The following is a 6,060-nucleotide window of genomic DNA, read 5'->3' as shown; positions in this document are numbered from 1 at the left end:
AGGCACTGGCTCTCGCTCCTTCTCCCTCATTTCTCTTCCATCGCCAACTTCTCGCTTCTGCGGAAATTCCTGGGTGTTCACACGGGGCCAAGAACTTACCCTTCCCCCTCCTTCTCCTTTACCCCTCCACCTCTCTTCCACCCTCCTTTCCATTCTCTTTCTTCCTCTCACTCTTTCCTCCCTTTTAGCCTCCTTTTAAATTCCTATTTCTCTCTTTTTTGGTTCTCTATCCCAGTCTATTTTCTCATTCTTCTCTCTCTCTCTCTCTCTCTCTCTCTCTCTCTCTCTCTCTCTCTCTCTCTCTCTCTCTCTCTCTCTCGCCATTAATTTCCCTGATTGGCTCCCTGGCTCCAGAGCGTCTGATGAGCCCTATTCATTCTCAGGCCTGACACTCTCGACCTGCCCTGGCTGATTGCTGGGGGCTGGCCCCAGGAGCGCTGATGAGCCCCAAGGGTCAGCAGCGCTAATTATCTGCTAATTGCAGATGACTCTGCTCACCTCCCCCATCCCGCCTTGACTGTCCCCCTCCTCTGATTCCCAGCAGCAGATTTGCCGTTCTAGAGGCAAAAGTCATTGGCTTTTGGCTGCATAAGCACCTCAGGTCAGAGACAAGCAAGAAGAGGGGCTTGAATTTGCAAATGGAGAGCAAGCCTGGCCACCAAAAGTGCATCCTTTGGACTAGGGAACTATTCAGGTGGGGTCAGGAAAAGCTTAATAGTTAAAAGGATCGATAGCAAAGCCAGACAAGTACAACAGGATACAGTTTAGGAGCGCGAGTGATCCTACTTAGATAAAGAGGAAAGCCTACAGAACTCCCACAGAGGCCAGAGCTGGGCAGAAGGGACTACTGGGTCTCCGACATTTTTCCCAAGCAGAGCTATTGTCCAGCTGTCAGCAGGGTCGCAGCCAGTCGGGATTAAATAAGATCAGGTTTGAGCTGTTTTCGTGGTAGCTCCTGTTGATATTCAGAAGCAGGGAGATCAGACATTCAAGGTCATCTTCAGCTACCTAGGGAGTTCCAGGCCAGTCTGAACCTGAGACCAGGCCAGCCAGGGGCACCTAGTGAGACCCTATGAGTGGGAAGAGAGGAGGAGGAAGGTCCTGCCTTCAGAATTCATCAGAGAAGTGAAAAGAAGATGGTGTCACATCACGTCTCTGCAGTCCTGATATACTTCTGGGCTCTACATTCTTCCAATGGACACAAGAGACAAGACTGTGAGGTGCAGCCTTAGAGAAAACATAGGTGCTTTCCCTTAGGCCTGGGGACTCCAGCTCACAATAAACAACTGGAGTTCATTTTTTGGCTAAAGACAGTCTTGTGAGCAACCTTTGTTAAGTTAGCCAAGCCTTCCAGGATACTGATAATGAAGACCAGATTTCAGAAGTGTATTGTACTTAAGAAGGGAGAGGTCAAGTACTCGATTTGATGGCTTTACAGTGTTGGATACATAACAGAGGCTTATTGACTTGATGAATTATGGAGGGAACTTTGAGCTACAATTACTGCAATTAAGGCTGTATGAACAGCTTCCGCACCAATCAAATAACACACGGAGAAGAGCCATTTTTAAAAGTAATTGCATTCATTTTTTTGCATAGGTAATAACATCACAGGGAACAAAATTTCAAAAGCTCAAAAGGATATATGTTGAAATATCTCTGTCCCAAAGCATTGGTAGTACACGCACATTTAAACAAACCTACCATTCTCTGTGGTACAGAATGCATAGTGCACTCTCAGGGTCTCAAGGGTAAAAGCCTTCTGATCTCACAAATGTATGTCACCTACCCCAGCCAAGAGTGTATTGTCTAGCACTAATGCTTAGAGCATAGACTCCCCACTCAGGCTGGCAAAGAGGTGAAGGTTTATATTTTGGTACCAATAAATCCCAGTGTGTAACCCACTCACAAGTGAACTAAGCAAGACCTCAGGGGCTTTGTGCTGACCTGGCATGTGTGCCAGATACTGAGTTCTGTAATCCATTTATATCTTCAATCAGCCCCTGGCTCTGCTGGGGTCATAAGAGTGACTGTTTCCGTCTTTGATACTCAGTAACTACTATCGCATGTTCAAGAGTGACTGCTGCAGCCTGCTTTCTATCCCTGCCCTTTCATTTGGGGGGGAAACTCAGGCCACACTGTAAATGGGGGAGCACTGTCGGGATTAAAAAAGAGTTGGAAGAAGTCTTGGTCCTCCCTGAGCCACATGACCATGGTCTCTTTGACGTCTCTGTATGAGAGAGAGAGGAAAGAGAGAGAGAGAGAGAGAGAGAGAGAGAGAGAGAGAGAGAGAGAGAGAGAGAGCATATCATCTACTCTGACTAGTTAGAAAGCAAGGGTGTCATGAATACCAGACTACTTCCTTCTAAATGAGTTCTGCAGGGAACCAAAGGAGGCTGGCTGTACCTGCCCAATCGGAAGGGACCTACCGCCCTCAGCCAGCAGCACTTTAGGACCAAGGACAGATGCCATTCCATCCCATGGAGCAGAAAGTGGTTACTTTGTTACTGAAGCCCTGGACATCTTTTCTAAAGATGGGATAGAGCCAGGGAGCTAGAGCAGTGGTTCAACCCTTAAGAGCACTGGCTGCTCTTCCAGAGGACACGGGTTCTGTTCCCAGCATGCACACGGCAGCTCTCAACCTTCTGTAATATCTGCTTCAGGGAATCTGAACCCCTCTTCTGACCTCCGGGGCACCAGGCACGCACGTGGTACATGTGTCTATATGTAGGCAAAACACTTGTGCACATGAATCTAAAAAGACTAACAGTAAATAATAAAATGGAACCCTGTGTGTCCTCCGAGCTAGCCCACTCTTGTGGTACATACATAGCCTTGGGACATGCTCCTTTCAGCACAGGAACTTTTTAAATTTCGTTTTCATGTCTTTTTTGGAGAGAGTCTTAAATGTATTATTTACTTATCTGGTTCAAAAAAAAACCAAAAAACAAAAAACAAAAAACAACCCAGGGCCTCACTATGTGGCCTGGCTGGCCTAGTTCTTGTATATAGACCAGTAAACCAGACCGTTTTACTGGCATGCACCTCTACAACTGGATAAATCATTTGATCTACCCTTTTTGCTTGGTCCTATGTAAGGTCTCATTTTCTGGCCTCCCTTTTATATCCTGGCAGTTACACCTGGACACAAAGAATGAGCGAAGTGTTGTAAAGCCAACAGGTCCATGTATGTCTCTGACTCGTTCAGGCTGGAGTATCCTTCCACTGTGGGCCTCGTCGGCTTCTGTCCGCGGGTACCCTCTGGTGGCGCTAGAACGCAACTACAGTTTTGCGAGGGAAGCATGGAGAGCCTCAGCGCCCCCTGGCGTTAGTCGGGAAAGGTGTCAAGGGCAAAGGGACTAGAATCAGGCAAGAGGTCCAAGCTTCAGAGTGCTTCTTACTCCACTGTAAGTGAGGGCTTGAGCGTGAGGATTGTTCACGAATGTCTTGAAGTCTACTGTACACGCATGTAGGCACACGCAACTTTATTGTGTCAGGATTCTCCAACTCGGTGTCTCTGTTGTGTTGAATGAGTGTGGTATGTGTGAGCCCACCCGTTCACAGGAGCTTAGGTTGGTGGTAGGGAGGTCCGCGCCTCCAGTGCAGGGCGGAGTCCTCACGGAGGCGTGAAATTGGTTTGGAGCAAACACATTATGGAAAGCAATTACCAGGGAGAGGTTCTGGGCCCGCGGGACCGTCAGCCAGGAGGCTGGGGAGGAAGTCTCTGGCTTGCAAGTGTCTGGATGTCTAACCCCAGGAAGGGCCTTCCTACTGCTGCTTCCTTATGGGAAGCAAGGCATCAAGGTAGGCACCTTTCGTACCACCTTTCTTGTCTTCCTTTCTTGGCTCCTTGAAAAGGAGTCCGACACTTAGTATTCCCCAGATATGGCGTCTCTGAGGTGTCAACTCCTTTGTGGAGCCTTCTCAGCCTCTCTCAACCTCCACACTTTGCTCTTTGTATCCTAACTAGCTCACACGTGTTCTGTGATGGCCGTGTGGCTGTATTGATAATTCTCTGAGGGCAGGACCACGTTTTGCAGCCTTATACTTGTGACTTTAATCCTGGCAGTTAGGGAGCACAAAATGAACTGTGTGGAAGGGATACAACAGAGGCGATGCAAAACCCATAGACAGGGTGTGTAGAACCCATAGACAGGGTGTGCAGAATTCATAGACATGGTGTGCAGAACCCATAGACATGGTGTGCAGAACCCATAGACAGGGTGTGTAGAAAGTTGTGCCCCAGGCAATAAGGTCCTCTTGAAAAGAGTTTCAGGTTTATGCACTTCAACCTTATTAGTCCATCTGGCCTTTGGACACACCTCCTTGGAGATGTCTGACAGGTTATTCTGGCTAACACAGACCTTTTCAGCTTCCTTACTTTAGTAATTAGTACTTCCACCCACCTAGTTGTTCAAGGGGGAAAAAAAAAGCCTGTGAGGCACCTTGGGTAAGTCTGGTATGTAGTTGCCCAGCAGCAATCCCCCCCAATTCCAAGGCCAGTCCCCCCCACATCCCCCTCACATCTCAGGATGGCTGCCATAGCTTCCAGCCAACCTTATGGGTTCTCTATACTTCTCCTCTAGCCAGACACTTGCAGCCAGGCAGCCTGAGGTACACTGGCCCAGTTACTCTTCCTTGTCTCCTCACATTCTCCTTAGGTGCTGGCCCTGCCTTGTCGTCCAGAGCTCAGGTTAAATGTCAACCTCCTCAAAGAGGTTTCCCTGTCACCAAATACAAAGTAACTCCCTGTTGCTGTCCCATCACTCTTCCCATCTGTCTCCGCACTTACTACTATGTGTGACCTTTTCTTGTGTGCCTAATGTTTTCAGCATAATAGTGGGGGACAGAAGGGTGTCCCACATAGCCATTGCTTGCCCAGCCTGGAGCACAGGAGGCAGGTATGGGCAAATAAATGAACATAGGACATCCTCCAGAGCTCCTCACCTCAGAGCTGAGACAGCATCTCCAGAGAGACTCACTCAGGATGGTGAAACATCTTCCTCAGTGGGTTGGTTGCCTGTACCTCGGGATCTTCTGACCCCAACCTTTATCCTTGCAAGGTGTAGGGACCAAACAGCAGGGTTTTTCCACGGCTAAGGGTGCAGAAAAGCCCTGGGCCCTCTGGTCGTACCAGAAACCTCTCCATAGCCCTTGCACTTGAAGCCCAAGCTGACCGGCTTGTCCAAAGTTATGGTAAAGCCAAGTTCAGAGGCCATTCCATCCCCCTCCACTCCACTTGCCCCTACAGCCTTCTCGCCCATCCCCCAAGCCCCGCCCCACATAGTCTGGCTGCTTGCAGTTGGCTGAAAAGTGCTCTGAATCCTGGGAACTCGGGTCCAGGGACCTCTGACATCACAGCCCACAGCCCACTGGCTTGGTGCTCTGCAGGTGGGTCATCCCCGCTCGCTCGCTCCCTGCTGGCTGCTGCAGCCCCCAGATTGTAGGATCCTGGTTACAGCAGTGCGAGCAGCGCTGCTCCAGCTCTACCCGGTTACAGACAAGGAAACTTGAGTCTAGGCAGACTTTCACTCCACAGCAAGCTAATGGCAGAGCTGAGGGTAAAACCCAGACCTGACAGCCCTACACTCTTGCCACCACAAAGCTACATTTAAGGGAGCAGATTAAAGAGGCTGGAATGATGGTTCTGAAGTTAAGAGCATGGGCTGCTCTTCCTAAGGACCTAGGCTCAGTTTCCAGCACCCATGTGGCAGCTCACACCATTTGTAACTCTTGTTCTAGGGGATTCTACTCTCTCTTCTGGCCTCCAAGTGCATCAGGCATGACGATATGTGCGCGTGCACATACACACATATTCAGGTAAAACACTCTTATACAGAAAAAATTAAACAAAGTAGATTAAATAGAACAGGAGCCAGATGTGCACTGAGTGATGTTCCCTGATCTACAGGTAACACGGGCAGTGGGTAAACATGGTTGTTTTCCTAAACCTGGGCCCCTGGTATCACCCAAGCCATGGTTGCTCTCTCTCTCCTACATCCATGAGCCCTTCCCAGGGGCTCTTCCATGTCCAGTGCCTGGCCACCGCTTCCCTTTACA

Source organism: Rattus norvegicus, chromosome 4 (assembly GCF_036323735.1).
Source record: "Rattus norvegicus strain BN/NHsdMcwi chromosome 4, GRCr8, whole genome shotgun sequence".
NCBI lineage: Eukaryota > Metazoa > Chordata > Mammalia > Rodentia > Muridae > Rattus > Rattus norvegicus.
Note: the sequence above shows the minus strand (reverse complement) of the source record.